The sequence below is a fragment of the Podarcis erhardii genome (assembly GCF_964252035.2).
Source record: "Podarcis erhardii genome assembly, chromosome: 6".
Taxonomy (NCBI): domain Eukaryota; kingdom Metazoa; phylum Chordata; class Lepidosauria; order Squamata; family Lacertidae; genus Podarcis; species Podarcis erhardii.
Window position 1 is genome coordinate 76,102,458 of NC_138510.1, and position 16,740 is coordinate 76,119,197.

General features: G+C 44.6%; 2 long non-coding RNA genes across 2 annotated transcripts in view; both read right to left on the minus strand.

The window, feature by feature from the left end:
- Window positions 1-9,559, minus strand: part of LOC309344014 — a 47,168-nt gene extending 37,609 nt beyond the window's left edge. The window contains exon 1 of the long non-coding RNA XR_014157529.1: window positions 9,156-9,559. This is a non-coding gene — a long non-coding RNA (uncharacterized lncRNA). The remainder of the gene's footprint in view (window positions 1-9,155) is intronic.
- The window catches only part of LOC309343982, a 507,096-nt gene that overhangs the window by 42,236 nt on the left and 448,120 nt on the right, over window positions 1-16,740 (minus strand). The gene's annotated exons all lie outside the window — the stretch shown is intronic.

The following is a 16,740-nucleotide window of genomic DNA, read 5'->3' on the forward strand; positions in this document are numbered from 1 at the left end:
AAAATGATATTGCTGAAGAATATGCAATCTGTTTGTGGACATAATGTGATATTCTTAAACCACTGATGACATTTCGAAAGTGTGGCTTCCAGGTGCCCAACTCCAGCAGCCAACATTGCCCAACAGGAGTCTGAATCCCCTGGCTAACCACCACTCCCCTTGGCTTCCAAGATATATGTACACTTGCTTCCTTGTCCCAAATAATTATCTGCAGTTTTTCATACAGAATCTGGTCTTGGAGCAAATGTTGCTTTCTGGAAAATATAGGCCTTCGTTCAAACACACACACACCATCCCTGTTGCCTACTTGCCTGGCCAGTAACCCACAGTGTTCAGTCCCAGAACTGGACTTGCTCATAGCTCACGTTTTTTAATTATCCAGATTATTTAAATGAAGAGGCAAGGCTGCAGAGCACTGCATGACTACCACCTTTTCTTACATGGACTACATTCATATTTCCTTCTCTTACTCAAGCATCCCATCCATCCTCCTTTACATTACAGTTTGGCCCTGTTTCCACAGGTTATATGGAAGACCAGGAGCAGAACCATGTAGATCCATGAAAATACCCAACTTGCCAGAGAGTTTCACAGCGGAGGAGTCTCAGGCGCAGGTGTATGTTTAGCTCTCCCCACCTGAAATTTCATGTAAGATTTCACAGAACTGTCTTCTGTGCAAGAGCATTGCTACTGCCCCACAGCCAGGGAGAGGAGAAGACTCTTAGGCCTCATCAGGGCGTAGCAAAAGAGGGAATAGCATTTTAAAGTTACAACAGCTTTCCCTCAGATGGGGGGAAGAGAGGAAAAACCCTCAGCTTACAAGTTACTTCCAGAGGAGCTGCTATCAATCATTCATCCTTGTTTGTTTGTGGGGAGGTTATACGAAGTTGCCGCAAACAATTGTTATTCTACACTCCCCAGAACACTTTCCCGTCGCTTTCATTACTGCAAAGAGTCTGATTTTGGTGTGTAACATAAAACACAATTTGAAGCCTATGGGTTTCAATAGGTCAACTTTGAGTACGACTAATGTTGTATATCACTTAACAATGACAATATTCTCCAACAACACCCTCCTGTCTATCATTAGATCCCAGGGTGAGTAACAATCAAAATACAAAAAAAAATGAGAGCAACACTCTGAAGCTTGCTGCACCACAGACAGCTGACAGGAATCCTGATCTCCTGCACCAAGCATCCAAGTCTGACTAGTGTTTACGGTCCCTCCTGCCACAATTCCTTTTATTTAAAACACACACACAAATAACCTAGCAAAATATGCACAATTTTCCTCAGCCACCCAAAATATCTCCTCCCACCGAACTGCATGGGGTGTACCAAGAACACAGGCATGTGTTCATGTAGTATTCACTCACAAGTGACATTTTCATGGCGTTTCCCACATATTTAGTGTGTGGTAGTTCTGTTTGAACTCAAACACTCTATGTCTTTCCCCACCAGATCAAATAGTGTTTCTTTCAGGGTTCTGGGCACCTGAAAAATACCACGGTTTGCTTTTCTTTCATGAGATTTTTCTTGTTTGCATTTTCAAATCCCAAATATTGTAGGGCATAGAGATCCTTTGTGAGGCTGATGATATTGGATTGTAGCAGGGCTTCTAAATAAATAAATAAATAAATAAATAAATAAATAAATAAATAAATAAAGTTGCAATTAGAGGGAACTCATCACAGTACACATCAGGAGTGATTTTTAAAAAGAATGATTATCTTTGAAGGGTTTTTTGTTTTCATTTTCTCAGTACACACTGTGTCACAAGTTCCACATTCAAGAGAAAATCAAGGCAATTTTTTTTTTCTTTTTGTTCAAGAGATCCCTGAAGAATAACTGACCTCTGAGGAGCTATTTCTTAGTAGGAGACTAACCAATTAAGCAGAAGGGATACATTTCTCTGTTAACATGCTTAAATTACCTCTTCTTATTCTTCAAAATATTATTCTCTAAACAAACTGTTGACTTCAGAAGAAGCCCACAAAGACTTGCAGGGTTTATTTTGCTTTTTAATTTTACCTCAAGATGAAGCCATGTGCTTACAATGTATGGCATGTGGGGGGGGCCCCCAAGACAGTGGGGCCCTAAGCTATAGCTTGTTTAGCTTTTACGTAAACCTGGCACTGGCTCTGCTTTACTTTGGACCTCATCAGCAAGGCCGACAGGGGGTCTTGTCATCTGGGCAGCCCGGGACCTCCATGCACTGTCTAGGTCTGTGCCTTAGAGAGTTTTCTTTGATGCTGCTAATGCAGCAAAAACACAGGAGGCAGCAGTTGCCAGTTACCAGTTTCTGCAGCCACAGCAGGTGCTGTGATTCTCCAGCAGTTTGATTTCACACCCAGAGGCGTACCCCATTGTCCTTCGAAACAGACTAGTGGCAACATTGCAGACCAGAGAAAAGAATCAGGGGGCCAAGGGAAAGAAAAGTTGGGCAATCCACTAGGAAGGTAGGTAGGGCTGACTGATCTACTCACTGTCAGCCCCTCTTTATGACCACAGCAGACATTTCCAACATTTGATGGGCTTCTGGCTAATGTGCAGTGATCAGCCCACCAAGTGCACCCACGCTTCTGCTTCCGAAGAGGAATTGGGGGGAGGAAATGAGCATTCTTGCCCCCCCCCTGTGTGTTCTCTTAGCCCCCTGGAAGCCGAAGGTCATTTGTGTGCCTTCAAGATAGACCATTCTGGCAACTAAATTAGCCCTCATTTACAGAGACATTGAATGCAGCCAGCATAATGGTGGTGCAAGTCTAATTGGTTCCCAACATGTGTCAGTGTGTATACTCCTCAAGCCATAGAAAAGATGCATTATGGGACTAATTTTTTAAATGTTAATGGGTATTGGACATTTGCCAGGCACCCAGCTGTGCACAAAACATTGAGCTGGTAAATAGCTCTTGATCTGTTTAGAAACAAATTATAATGGTTGTTAGGATTCCACACAACTGAAGGCATGGTAACCACCAGCAGCACACAGACTGACCCTATTAATGGTATGACGGAGGGGTGGGAGGGATGGCTTGCTTTCACAGTCAAAATAAGAGGCATAAAATTAACCAAGAAATTATTTTAGGGCATTCAAAGAGTGGGGGAACAATTCAGCTTTCATTACAGCCATTGAAGGCAGTGGAGATTTCCTTCCTTCCCTTCTCTTTTGCCTGGCATGGGGTCAGGAAGAATATGTTGCCGCCACTCACCCGGTTTTAATTTTAAAGCTGACTTTCGGATGAACAAGTTCACCTGCTCTTATCAGGGCTCATCTTTCCTGCCGTATATCAGAAGCAGGTTTGACAGGATCAACAAGCTGGAATTTCACTTTGCCGGAGCTCCGGTTCGTTTTCATAGGGAAACGGCGAAGATCTGCATTGCCAGCTACATGGCAATATGAAATAGTTCGCTAACTGAAGATACTTGGTCAATAGAGAGCACTCCCTAGATTCCTCTCACCTTGCAAAAAATATAAATGAATTGAATGGATTGCAATAATCTCCTTTACTGCTGGAAACCACGCTGGCAGAAGCCCCATTGGCCACAGTCCTAGAAAGCTAGATAGATGCATATGTGGGGTGGAAGTTGACATTGAACTTTCTGCTGCAGCTGCTCATCCTATATATACCAGTGGCACATTCATTCTCCGAGTGTGGATCCCTTGGCAGCCCAACTGCGATGTCCACACACAAGTGGGAGGTATCAGCAGGCTCAGAGGAACCCCAGGTTTTCCAGAAGATATGCAAAGCCATCTTTGGGGGAGGGGGGAATTTGAACCTGGTTCTCCCTGGATCTCCCTGATCCCAGCACTCTAACCGCTACAGCACACTGGCTCTCAGGAAAGTGAGTGGTGCAGCATACTTGTGCAGGGACTCTGCAGGAGCTCTGGATTGAGGACAATAAAGGCACATACATCTTCTTTCTTCTTTGGAGATCACTCAAAGCCGAGTAAGATTGTCTTCCATAAACACAGTTTTAACAACGAGTCCATAAGTGACTGTGGAGGCCAATTCTGGATCCACACATCCTTCCACAGTGGGGACATTGGTTTCCGGGTGAGAGTTGTTCACAGTGTGGATTTGCCAAGTGTGCCTTCCTCTTAGCACGTTTCTCCCTTGTGTCCTGAGTTTGAATGTCTTCAAAGCCCATGACACCTTCAGTAAAGGCTGTTCTCCAATTGGAGCGCTCGCAGGCCAGTGTTTCCCAATTGTCGGTGTTTATACTACATTTTTTTAGATTTGCCTTGAGACAGTCTTCAAACCTCTTTTGTTGACCACCATACATGTGTGCTGTTAAAAATACAGTGCTGGGTGTGGGGATTAAAGGACCTTATGGGACAGGAGAAACCTTAAAACAGCACAGGAAGTTGTTTTATACTTAGGGGTCCATCTGACTCAGTATTGTTTACACTGGGTTTCAGGCAGGGGACATTCCCAGCCCTACCTAGAGACAGAGGCAGCTTGTCCCCGTTTGCAATTTGAGGTGAAACAGAAAGTGCCAGACAACTCCTAGGGGCCAAGGTCCCTTCACTCCCCCCCCCCAATAAAATATTTGAGAGGGCAGGACCCCCCCAAAGTTGATGGCATTCCAATGGTCTGCATGCACCATGTCTTGTGGTATGGGGGTGGGGCTTACCCAAGCCCCCTCAATATTTTATTCAAGTTGTCACCCCTGCCTGCCACTTGCCCTGCCATCTCTGCTGCTGCTGGAGAAGCGGTGCCAGCATGAGTGCCAATTTGGGGTGAGATCTCAGCCTAATTCGCCTGCACCTGTGGTGCTGCTGCCTCGTGGGCTTCCACTGCCTGAGGAGGTAGCTGTCGGGATCTCCGCTCAGCCAAGCTGATAAAGCTCATCTTCCGGAATCGCCCTCCGATGTGATTGACGACTTGAGCCTCTGATAAGGCCTCAGGCACATCCCATTCAGCAGAGAATCCAAAACAGCACGCGGAAGTGATGAGATTTATGGCTACATGCTATGATTTATTACTAAGCTACGCAGACAGCTAAGGAAAATACATCCTCTCTCTATGAGAGCAGAGAGCAACCGAACAACAAAGGAACAAAGGAACAGGAAACTACTAACGTCACATCCGTCTCCCTTCTCCCGTGAGACTTCCAACAGCCTGGACTGTCTCTGGAATGTAAACAGAGCCTTGTGACTCTAAGCAGCTGCTCAGTGGCAAACAGAAACTAACACTAGCCTCAGCCCAGCTAAGGGAAATGCCAGGGATTGAAACTGGGCATAGAAAGGAATCATGGAGCTACGGCCATTCTCCATCATAATACAGGCTAGTCTTTTCTGGCTGCAAAATTCTGGTGGGAGGTTTTGCAACACTTCACACCATTAGCTTGTTTATGGGCACATTCACACCCCACTCATGTTCTTGACTTCAGTAGAACTGGCTTGCAAATAAATGTCCTTGGAATCGAAAGCGCTGACATTGATGTTAATGGGACAACCTCCATACCGTGCCAGGGAGACCACCTTGACACAAAGAGTGGTAGGGAGGGAGAGGGGTAGGCTAGTTATCGGGGTTCTCTTCCCACTCTTTTAACCACTAATATTCCAGCTTTCCTTTTCTGCCAAAGTTATCTACACGGCCAGGGAGCTCACTCGATGGCAGCTTTTCGGATGAGTCACCAAGCTCCCGCTTTTCCTTTATTAAAATAATACAAAAGAAAAGGGCTTTGCCTCTCCACTCCCTGAATGAACGTGGAGGTGAAGGCTTGCATCAGAAGTGTAAACAGTGACACTGAAATGAGAACTATAATAAAAGCAAGGGGGGGGGGGAGTATTTCATGTCAAGGACAGCGTGCTACATTTTCAGAGCAACCTGTAGCAATCAGTTTTGAACATCTTTCCATCATAGATCATTCTGTCTTTCCTCTTTGCTTGACCTGTAGTCAAGAATTCACAATGTCAAGCTAAGCACGGGGAGGAGGGAGTTTGTAAGAGCAAAGGCAGCAACATAACGGCAAGGAAGCTAACCAACATAATATAGGTGTGGGGGACCCATTCATATTTTGCTAGCACTAATCATCATTTTAGTGCTAGCAGAAACATTCCACTTTGAAGTTTGCATTCAGTTAAAAGCAGTTTTTGCACCTAGAAATACCCAGTGCAGGTAGATAGCTGTCACTCTTCTGCTTTTAGCAGCATGGGGGCCTGTCCCTGTGTAATAATCTCAATAACGGCTCCGGGAAATAAATTTCACATTTTTGCCAAACGTGAGCATTTGTTTCTTATTGGCGAGTTGTATTTCATTACAAGCTATGGGATACACAAAGGTCTGAATTCCATTTGGGTGGCCCGGGGGTTTAGTGTTGTGTCCAGCTCACCATTAAAATTGTAATTAAATGTTGTAGCAGGGAGGTTATTCGCACACAGAGAATTGGGTTTATTTTAGGGGTGGGTAATTTATCAATCAATCCCTTTTCACAGGGAACTCTGGAAATTGTAGCCCTGTGAGAGGAAGAGGGGTCCCTAACTACTCTCAGCAGCCAGAACAAACTACTGCTTTCAATGAATTGTGAGAATACGGCCCAGCTCAAAGCAACGGCTGTAATCCAGTGAATAGATTTCAGAACTTGGACATGAAAAGCACCAGAGATCTGGTAATTTTACAAGGCAAGTTGTGTCCCTGGTCTAGGGCACATAATGGCATTCCTGAATGGGCTTCCACATTTGACCTCCAAGCCTGAGGTTAACCCATCCTTTCTCTAGCCGCTATTCTGTTAAGCAAATGCAACAAAACTGCTTTAATTCTGAGCCGATCACAAAAGCAGGGATTCATGGAGAGCGATCAAGAGACAGTTTACATAAGAACATACAAAGAACCCAGCTGGATGAGGGCAAAGGCACATCCTGTCCAGTATCCTGTTCTCATAGTGACTAACCAGATGCCTGTTTGGGACACTGAAATATACTTCGAGTCCTGTACTGATTTCATGCTCTTTATTGCAACTTTATTGTAAAACAATGATTGAATTCCCCCCCCCCCAAACCTCAGGCTTTTATATACATTTACACAATGAGTCCCAACTGATTGGCTGATTCGGCTTCCCTCCTGGAGCCTGATTGGTCTTTTCCTGAAGGCCAATCAGTTGTTGCATTCTACGATCTTACCAGCCTAATAGGCTGATTAAATTCCCCCTGGAGCCTAATTGGTCATTTCCTGCAAGCCAATCAGTTGTTGCATTCTAGGATCCTACTTGCCTATTGTTCTAGGATCCAAGCTTAGTACATAACAGACACACAGAAGGAGGACATGAGCAAAACAGCACTTTCCCACTTGCGATCCTCAGCAACAGGTTTTTCAATCCTTAACAGCCTCAAATAGTAGAGGCAGGGCAACAACCATCTTGACTGGTAGCTTTTTCTTCCAATGAAGGGGTACAGTTAGGGTTACCCCAGAAAGCCCCAAAAAAACCTGTTTGTGAATTCCCCCCCCCCCCGAGCCAGGCCTTGGCGTACGCATTTTAAAAACTGCATTTTCCTCTAAGACAAAAAGCACGAGCTAAGCAGTCCTCTAACAAAAACGCTGTAACAAACCCATAGCTGAGAACAGTAAAAGCTTTCGCTTCCCAGATCCCAGATAACCTTGTCCTGGTACATTGATTTGCAACATACTTCCGGAAACAGGGCCAGAGACCGAAAAGCAACATTTCTATGTAAGAATCTGTGAAGGGGGAGAGGAAAAAAGGGGTTTGAAAAAAGGATAAAACCTGCTTGTAAAATGTTTTCGGTGCGGCCTGTCTTTTGTGAACTGAATCACACAGGTGCCTTCTGCCCCCCCCCCCCGGATGGCAGAATAAAACGCTCTTTCTCTGGATTAACCCCTTGGTGTTGTTTGACTCCTTTTGTCTCTGCTCGGGTGCAACAATTATTCCTACCCATGGATTAAAAAGGCTACACCATGAATTTTCCCGATTCTCTCTCAAAACCACCTATGTTGGAGGCCAGCAGTACATCTGCTGTAACCATGGGCTGTGCAAAGAAATACTTCTTTTTCCCTGCCCCTTTGTCTCCCAAAATTCAGCTTCATTGCATGACCCAGGGTTCTAGTGTTATGACAGAGGGAGAACAACTACTCTCCATCCACCTTCTCCACACAAACACAGTTCCACCTCTCTCGCTTGCAACTTCCTCAGTGCCTTCAGTTCCCCTTATATTTTGAGAATCATGCATTTGTAGAGAAGCCAAGGCGCCGTCAACATGCTATCGCCATACTTCACATAAGCGAAGTGCATTCCCCTTATGCTATAGGCTCCCGCAGATGTATAGGAAGCACACCTGTTCCACCATCAATGAGGAAGAAGCGTGACTCATCCTGGCTAGCTCTCAGGTTCCAACAGCTTGTGCCTGCCGATCGCAGGTGAACAATGCAGTTGCCATGGTGACTGGCTTAAGAGTGCAGGAAGCCTCGTTCTGACAATGTTATATTAGGAAGTAAAGGCAGAGAAATTAATATATCCGGCCACAATGGCATTTGGTAAAAAAAAAAAAATGTTTTTGATGCACAGGTTCTGCAAATAGCAGTGGATTTCTAGTGACCAGAAGTCAAACCTTCCACTAAAAGCATCGGCAGTTGCAAATAACAGGTTTTGGACTGGATTAGCCAAATCCAAAACTGAGCATCTAGTAAATAGTACACCAAAAAATCAACCACAATGAACGATCCAATGCTCCCTAGGTTCTGATCCTACCCCCATCCTGGATCATCACTACAATGCAAGAAAAGTCTTCATCAGTCTGGTGCCCTCTAGGCATAATTGGGACTTCAGCCCCTAAGAGCCCCAGATAGCATGGACAGTGATGAGAGGGATAATACAGCAATATCAGGAGGTGAAGGCCTTCCGAGCATATATCATATAAGGGTAAATTTGCTTGCAATAGGATGGTTTCATTCAACTAAAAAGAGGCCCACACCAAATAACAAAATGGAAAGAAATAAATATCAGTGGGCACCAAACCAGGTATATTAATTATTGTTGTCATCATTGTTAAAGAGTTGCCTTTTGCATGCATTTCAAGGGAATTTACAAATATACCATAAAGTAGCTAAAAGTAGCTTTAAAAATGGCAGAAAACCCAATGAAAGATAGGTTTTTAAGCAATACAAAATAAACACCTCTGTCCTGAACCCCTGGCCTACCTTGCAGCAAGTCAAGTCCAAAATTCAAAGTGGGGGGGGGATTGGTCCAATCCACACAAGCAAAGTCCAAAGGCGAAGGAATGCAGTCCAGGGTCAATCCACGTAGCCAGCTCTGAAGTCCAGCCGTCAGGATACAGTGCAGAGTCAAACCTGAAGCACAGTCCAGGAACAGCCAAATCAAGGTCTGTCTATGTGGGCAGTTGAGCAAACACAGCCCTTTAGCTTTGCTTCCCTTTGCTGTTTTGCCTGCTGATTGCAGCACCTGGGCTTGATGAGGCAAGTGACCCTCACCTGTTCTCAGTCTGCTCCAGCTGAGGAATCACACCCCTCCTCCCAGAGATAGCAAGCCCCACCTAGCCAGCTAGAGAGCTGGGCTATGGGGCCTTGGGGCCTCAGCCTCCAAGAGCAACCCTCCTGCTTCTCCCTATGCCTCTGCTCTGGTTCCTGTGTACTGGCCCCCAACCCCTTGCCACCCATCTCTGACAGATTCCTCTCTGCTCCAGTCAGTCATTTAAAATGAAAAAACAAAAATCCATTTTTGTTTTGTTTCATAATGGAAGAAAAACACTGGCAATTAATTTCCCAGTTCTGGGTGCATTGACAAATACCTATCCTTGGGGTGCTGAGTTCAATGGGTGTTTACTTTCATGATGTAGTAGCTATATGCATTGTTATTAGCCCCATTAAAAGCAGCACCGTTTAGTCTGTATGAAGATATTCTACATCACAGAGCATGAGAGAATTGGGTGTCCGGGTTAATAAGATCCTTCACATGCATCTCATTAAACAATAGCAGCAATGAGCCTAAATCTTGCATGTACATTAATTTGGATTAGGTTCAATTTATGAAAGGCGAAGAGATAAGGCATTCCTTTTTCAAGGTGCAGAATTCTCTGCTGATGAGACACAGTGACCCAGGCCAGTCCTTCCTTGAGAATATATAGCAAGGATGGGGAGTGTCTGGCTTATGGGCACAATTAGGCTTAGCCTAGGTATCAACTTGGCCCACAAGACTGTTTCTCCAAAACCATACCCACCCCCAAAAAATCAGGCATTGGGCAAGTAGAAGCACGGCTGTCAGTGCACAATTGGGAGCCTTAAGTTGTGTTTTCAATTGCTCATCGCCAAGCCTGCTGAGATCAATGTGTCAGGAGCTCGTCCTACACTCGAGTAGGACCCTGGCAGAGACACATGCCTGACTGGCATGTTCTCTCCCTCCTGGTCTTTCGTTCAGGAGCTTCAAAAGCTTTCTTCTGCCCAAACATCACAGCGACTGATGCCAACAGACACCGGCACACTTAGGGATCCGCAGAGTCTTCGCAGCTTGTGTAACAGACCTCAGCCACTCAGCATTTAGGCTAATCTACTTTATTTACATATAAACACACACAGAGCACTGCAACATGGCTCCCTCTCTCTCTAGCATCAGACAGCAAAGAGAAAGAACAAAGGATAATAGTCCCACTTCATGCAACACAGTAACACAAACATCCTGTCTCCGTCACTTCCCACTCTGTGGAGTCAAAACATACACCGTCATGTGAAAAACAACAATCCCATGACTGCAATCACGGAGCAGGAATTCTAACACAATGGCCCTGGCTCATTTCCCACTGAGAGCTTGAGGTCAGCACCTATCACAAAGGAAAAATGGGTCACCTAATGCCATCGTTCTCCACCCTGACCCAAGCTAAGTCAGTCTCACTGTGGTCCCATATAGGTGCATTGGGTGTTAGGGGACAGGGTACACATCATGCTCCTTCTGGGGTAGTTTGTCCAACTTTGGTCCCTATCCTGAACTCAACTCTCACCTGTGGCTCCTAGAAGCTGTCAGCATGCGATAGCAGCCACACCCTGGGAATGGCTTCGACTGGCTGGCTAAACCAAGTGAGAGTAGCCAGTGGGTCTCAAACCCTCTGTGAGTTAGGGATTTTCCTGCACGCAAAGACAGTCTCTAGGACAGGCATAGGCAAACTCTGGCCCTCCAGATGTTTGGGACTACAATTCCCATCATCCCTAGCTAACAGGAGCAGTGGTCAGAGATGATGGGAATTGTAGTCCCAAACATCTGGAGGGCCAGATTTTGCCTATGCCTGCTCTAGGACGAGAACAATAGTGGATCCAATGGTCAAGAAGGCAATTTCCTGTACATGCTGTAGGGGGAAGTGAGGGGCAGATGGGGCTTGTCAACCTGGGAAGGTAGCCCATCTAGCAGAAGGAAAACTCTGGTCCTAAACCTCTGCTGCTTTGTGGGATATTTTCGGGAGAAGAAAAAGCTAAGGAGTAAACTGCACAAATCCAGAGTCCCTAAGATGGCTGGATGGTGCCTTGTATGCCTCCTTCTGCCAACTCCTGCAGCCAAGGAGGTGCCAAACATATTGTTCTGCGTTCCTTTGGGACTACATCAGTGGGCTTAAACACCTTAACTCTTTGCAGGATCATACCCATTCAGAGTGGGAGAGGCCCCTTTAATTAACACACCTTAAATGCTGTCAGTCAAAGAAAAACAAAGCTGTTGGGACAGGAGAGGGATTTCCTGTCCCCCCGGCTGTCAATAATTAATACATTATTTACACGATCACACTCCTGCTTACCAACTTTCAAGATTCCATTTACACTCTGATCCTTTGCTCAGTAGCCAATTTAACGTCAGGCTGACCTTTTCTTGCTTATCAGATAAGAAAAGAATATCATCAAATATGTGCATTTATTATGGCAACTATATTCAGAGCTATTTTCTTTTTAAAAGGCACTTTAAAAGAATATTTTTAAAAGAATCTATTAACAGCTAGCAACTCCATACCCTTCAACATTTCTCTGGTGAAAATAGGGATCTCCTATTCAATAGCAGTAGTAGTAGTAATAAGAAGAAATTTATTAATTAAACCCCACCAATCTGGCTGGGATGCCCCAGCTATTCTGGGAAGCTTCCAACATATATATAAAAAATATTTTTTTGAAAAAAAAAAAAACCCTATGCAGGGCTGCCTTCAGATGTCTTCCAAAGATTATATACAGTGTTACATCTGGTTGCGAACAGGATCCATTCTGGAGGCCCGTTTGCAACATGAAAAGAACGCAACCCACAGCAGCGCATCTGTGCATGCGCTGGTTGCGATTCACCACTTCTGTGCATGCACGTGGCATCATATTGCATGTCTGCGAAACCTGGAAGTAACCCTTTCCAGTCGCCGCGGGACGTAACCTGAAAGAACGTAACATGAAGCGGACATAACATGACGTATGTCTGTAGTTACTTATCTCCTCGGCTCAGGAGTCAAATAATTCCACACCCTCCAACATTTCTCTGAGAAAAATAGGGATGTCCTAAGGAAAAGCAGGGCATTCTGGGATCAAATCATAAACCAGGATGGCTTCTGTAAATCCGGGACTGTCCCTGGAATGTAGGGGCACTTGGAAGGATTGCAACTCTGCATTGCTGTGTTGGAGACAACAGTGTTTACACAACACACAAAGCTCTGTTAAAGAAAAAGAGTCTTGCTTATTAAATCCCAAAGGAACTGGCAGTGAGTTCAGAGCCGCCATACCACTAAACCAGTTATACAACAGGAAATCTGATGAAATAATCCCAAACACACTTCAGTCGAAGCTGAATCACATTAAAAATGTTTGAAATACCTATTTCATCAGACTCCAAATTAGTTACGGCCTCCCAGAAGAAACATCACTGCATGTTTATAAGATGCCACGGAGATGTCATTTCATACAAAGTGTTCAATAAGGACTGTGTCTCTGTCTCTCTCCCTCTCTCTATCTTGCTCTCTCTGTAAAAGTTGTGTATCATTATGATGGCATCCAAAACATCAGAGCAGATGTAGGGACTCACTGACCCTTGCCAGCATGACCAATGGCTAGGGTTGATGGGCACTGTAGCTCAACAAAGGTCTGACATTCCTCTAGAGCAGTGATGGCCAAACTTGGCCCTCCAGCTGTTTTGAGACTACAACTACCATCATCCCTAGCTAACAGGACCAGTGGTCAGGGATCATGGGAATTGTAGTCCCAAAACAGCTGGAGGGCTAAGTTTGGCCATCACTGCTCTAGAGCAACGACTGACATGGTAAGAATTCAGAAGAGAGATGGCTAACAGGAAATGAGGCCTGTGACTTTTCAGAGATTTGCACTAGTAGTAACAAAATGGCACTGGGCTGTGGGCAAAGTAGAATATCCCCCCCTCCAAAGCACAAAACCCCACTAGAAAGAAAAGGGGAAAATCTGCCTGCATTTAGAAATGGTGTGTATCAAGAAGAAAGCAAGGCTGAGCATTTCTCCCTTGACATGCTTGTTTTCTGTGTGCAGGGATATATATACACATACATACATACATACATACAGTGGTACCTCGCAAGATGAATGCCTTGTAAGACGAAAAACTCGCAAGACAAAAGAGTTTTTCGTTTTTTGAGTTGCTTCGCAAGACGAATTTCCCTATGGGCTTGCTTCGCAAGACGAAAACGTCTTGCAAGTTTGTTTCCTTTTTCTTAAAACCGTTAATACCCAGGGTGCATTCAGGGGGTGCAGTTGCAACTTGACTTCAAGGAGCAACTCATAGCACGTGGTGTGGTAGCCTTTTTTGAGGTTTTTGAAGACTCTGGTGATTTTTGAAGCTTTTCCAAAATCCGTGCTTTGCAAGATGAAAAATTCGCAAGACGAGAAAACTCGCAGCCCAGAAAATCAATTGCTACTTGATAGTATAAACAGGCCCTTAGGTTGCCGTGGGGGTCCCTTCTGAATAGACATGTATTCAGAAATAAGTCCTACTGACTTGTGAATGTTTGTGGGTGAGCAGATTTACCAATTAAAACTTCCAAACATTGTTTAAAAAGATTCACTGGAAAGGAAGAGGAAGGACAACTAGAGCTAGCAGGATGTGGCTGACTTCCCCTGATAAATATAATGTCATTGAGACTGACTGTCTTTCTAGTTTTTTGTTTTGCCATGCTCTCCATGGCAGCCATTTTGTGTTATGCAATATACAACCCTCTCCAGCAAATATTTTGTGAGTGGCGCTCTGAGTGCTCTCCCCAAATTTGAAATGTGCCCTGAGGTCAGAAAAGGTTGGCAGATCCTCTTGATGGAATATCAACACAATATATATTTTTATATAGTTCAATTTGTAGTATTTAATGCAACGATGATTCATTAGTTACGTGAATAGTTTGCCCATCTGGTGAATCAGCATTTGTGGTTATTAATGAATATATCTGCCTTATCCAACCTCCTTTAATGGAATGCAGAATGAATATCTTGCCCGTCTCGAGGAATTACGCATCAACATAGTATCAAATAAACATTATTTACATCTACTAAAATTAAGAGCAGAAATTATCGAACATTAGCATAATTCAAACAAAATTCCCCTATTACAATAATTAATGACTCATTTAATACTACTTGAATGACTTCTTTGCTTTCATTTTGGCAAACTTATTATTAGCATGTTTACTCAGAAATACCAGTAAGTCCCACTGAGTTCAGTGGGGCTCACTCCTGGGTAAGTATTTATAAGAGTTGCAGACTTTAAAAAGGGTAAAAAAATATTCACCTAGTGAGTTCTCTTTCCGTGGATAGCCTTATAAAGTGAATAAGCCCACATCCTAAGCCATGGGTAGGCAAACTAAGGCCCGGGGCCCGGATCTGGGCCAATCGCCTTCTAAATCTGGCCCATGAACGGTCCAGGAATCAGTATGTTTTTACATGAGTAGAATGTGTCCTTTTATTAAAAATGCATTTCTGGGTTATTTGTGGGGCCTGTCTGGTGTTTTACATGAGCAGAATGTGTGCTTTTATTAAAAATGCATCTCTGGGTTATTTGTGAGGCATAGGAATTCATTCATTTTTCCCCCTTCAAAATATAGTCGGGCCCCCCACAAGGTCTGAGGGACAGTGGACTGGCCCCCTGCTGAAAAAGTTTGCTGACCCCTGTCCTAAATACACTTACTAGGAAATAAGCATTATTGGACACAGTGGGATTTACTGGGACATGGGGGTGGCGCTGTGGGTTAAACCACAGAGCCTAGGGCTTGCCGATCAGAAGGTTGCCGGTTTGAATCCCTGCAACGGGGTGAGCTCCTGTTGCTCGGTCCCAGCTCCTGCCAACCTAGCAGTTCGAAAGCACATCAAAGTGCAAGTAGATAAATGGGTATCACTCCGATGGGAAGGTAAACGGCGTTTCCGTGTGCTGCTCTGGTTCGCCAGAAGTGGCTTTGTCATGCTGGCCATATGACCCGGAAGCTGTATGCCGGCTGCCTCAGCCAATAAAGTAAGATGAGCGCCGCAACCCCAGAGTCAGCCACTACTGGACCTAATGGTCAGGGGTCCCTTTACCTTTACCTTATAGATGTGGGAAGACAAAATGACACAGCCAAATCAGTGGAAAGGAAAGAGAAAAACTTTTCTGGGAGGAAAATAATTGCAGTCTGCTTCCTCCTGCTTCTAGATGCTAGTCCACAAACACCTCAACTTGGCCTTTTGTCTTTCTAACTACCAGCTAGTGGAGTCCCCACCCACCCATTTGGCACAGAGCCCATTCCTTTGCTCCCTTAACAACCCATACTTAGGCTATTACCTCACCAGGAACCTGGGCTGGCTATTCTAGCAACTGAATCCCTGTTGGAATAGCTCAGTCGGTAGAGCATGAGACTCTTAATCTCAAGGTCATTGGTTCAAGCCCCACACTGGGCAAAAGATTCCTACTTTGCAGTGGGATGGACTAGATAACCCCCGTGGTCCCTTCCAACTCTACTACTTTATGATTCAGGAATTAGAAAGGATTCAGACATACAGCCTGTTGCCCCCCCTGCCAAATACTCACAACACTATACAGTGGTACCTTGTGTTACATACGCTTCAGGTTACATACGCTTCAGGTTACAGACTCCGCTAACCCAGAAATAGTACCTCAGGTTAAGAACTTTGCTTCAGGATGAGAACAGAAATCATGCTCTGACAGCGCAGCAGAAGCAGGAGGCCCCATTAGCTAAAGTGGTGCTTCAGGTTAAGAACAATTTCAGGTTAAGAACGGACCTCCGGAACGAATTAAGTTCTTAACCCGAGGTACCACTGTATAGCACACTAAGAAAAAATACGCTGAAGATCTGAATGGGTATGTTTTTAGATGGGAAAGAATGGGTTATTTCTGGTGAAATAAGAGGTGAATGTTCGTGGTTTTACTGGGAGAGTGACTGATTGCTTTGACTGCTGCAGAACAGGTTTGCAGATAGTTTAATAGGAGCCTATTATGGCAAGCTCCCGTTTTCAGACACATTTTCTGCAGCTGGTACATGCAAGTATCGGAAGCCCCCAAAAGGAAACCTCAATGTTTCAAAACTGGATTGGGCCTCAAAACCACCAGCCCTCCTTAACACTTGTTGCCAATATGTTTGCAGAAGACAGCCTCAAGGTAACAGCCTGTGATTTGTCACCTTTTCTTTCTAGCGGGACCATTAAGTTCTGATGATAACCTTTCTTCTCAACTGACAGGCTGCGGCAGTTTTGTCAGACTAAATGTTATGCACAAATAAGTCGCTAATGACAGATCTAAAGAGGCCAGAGCGGTCCAAGT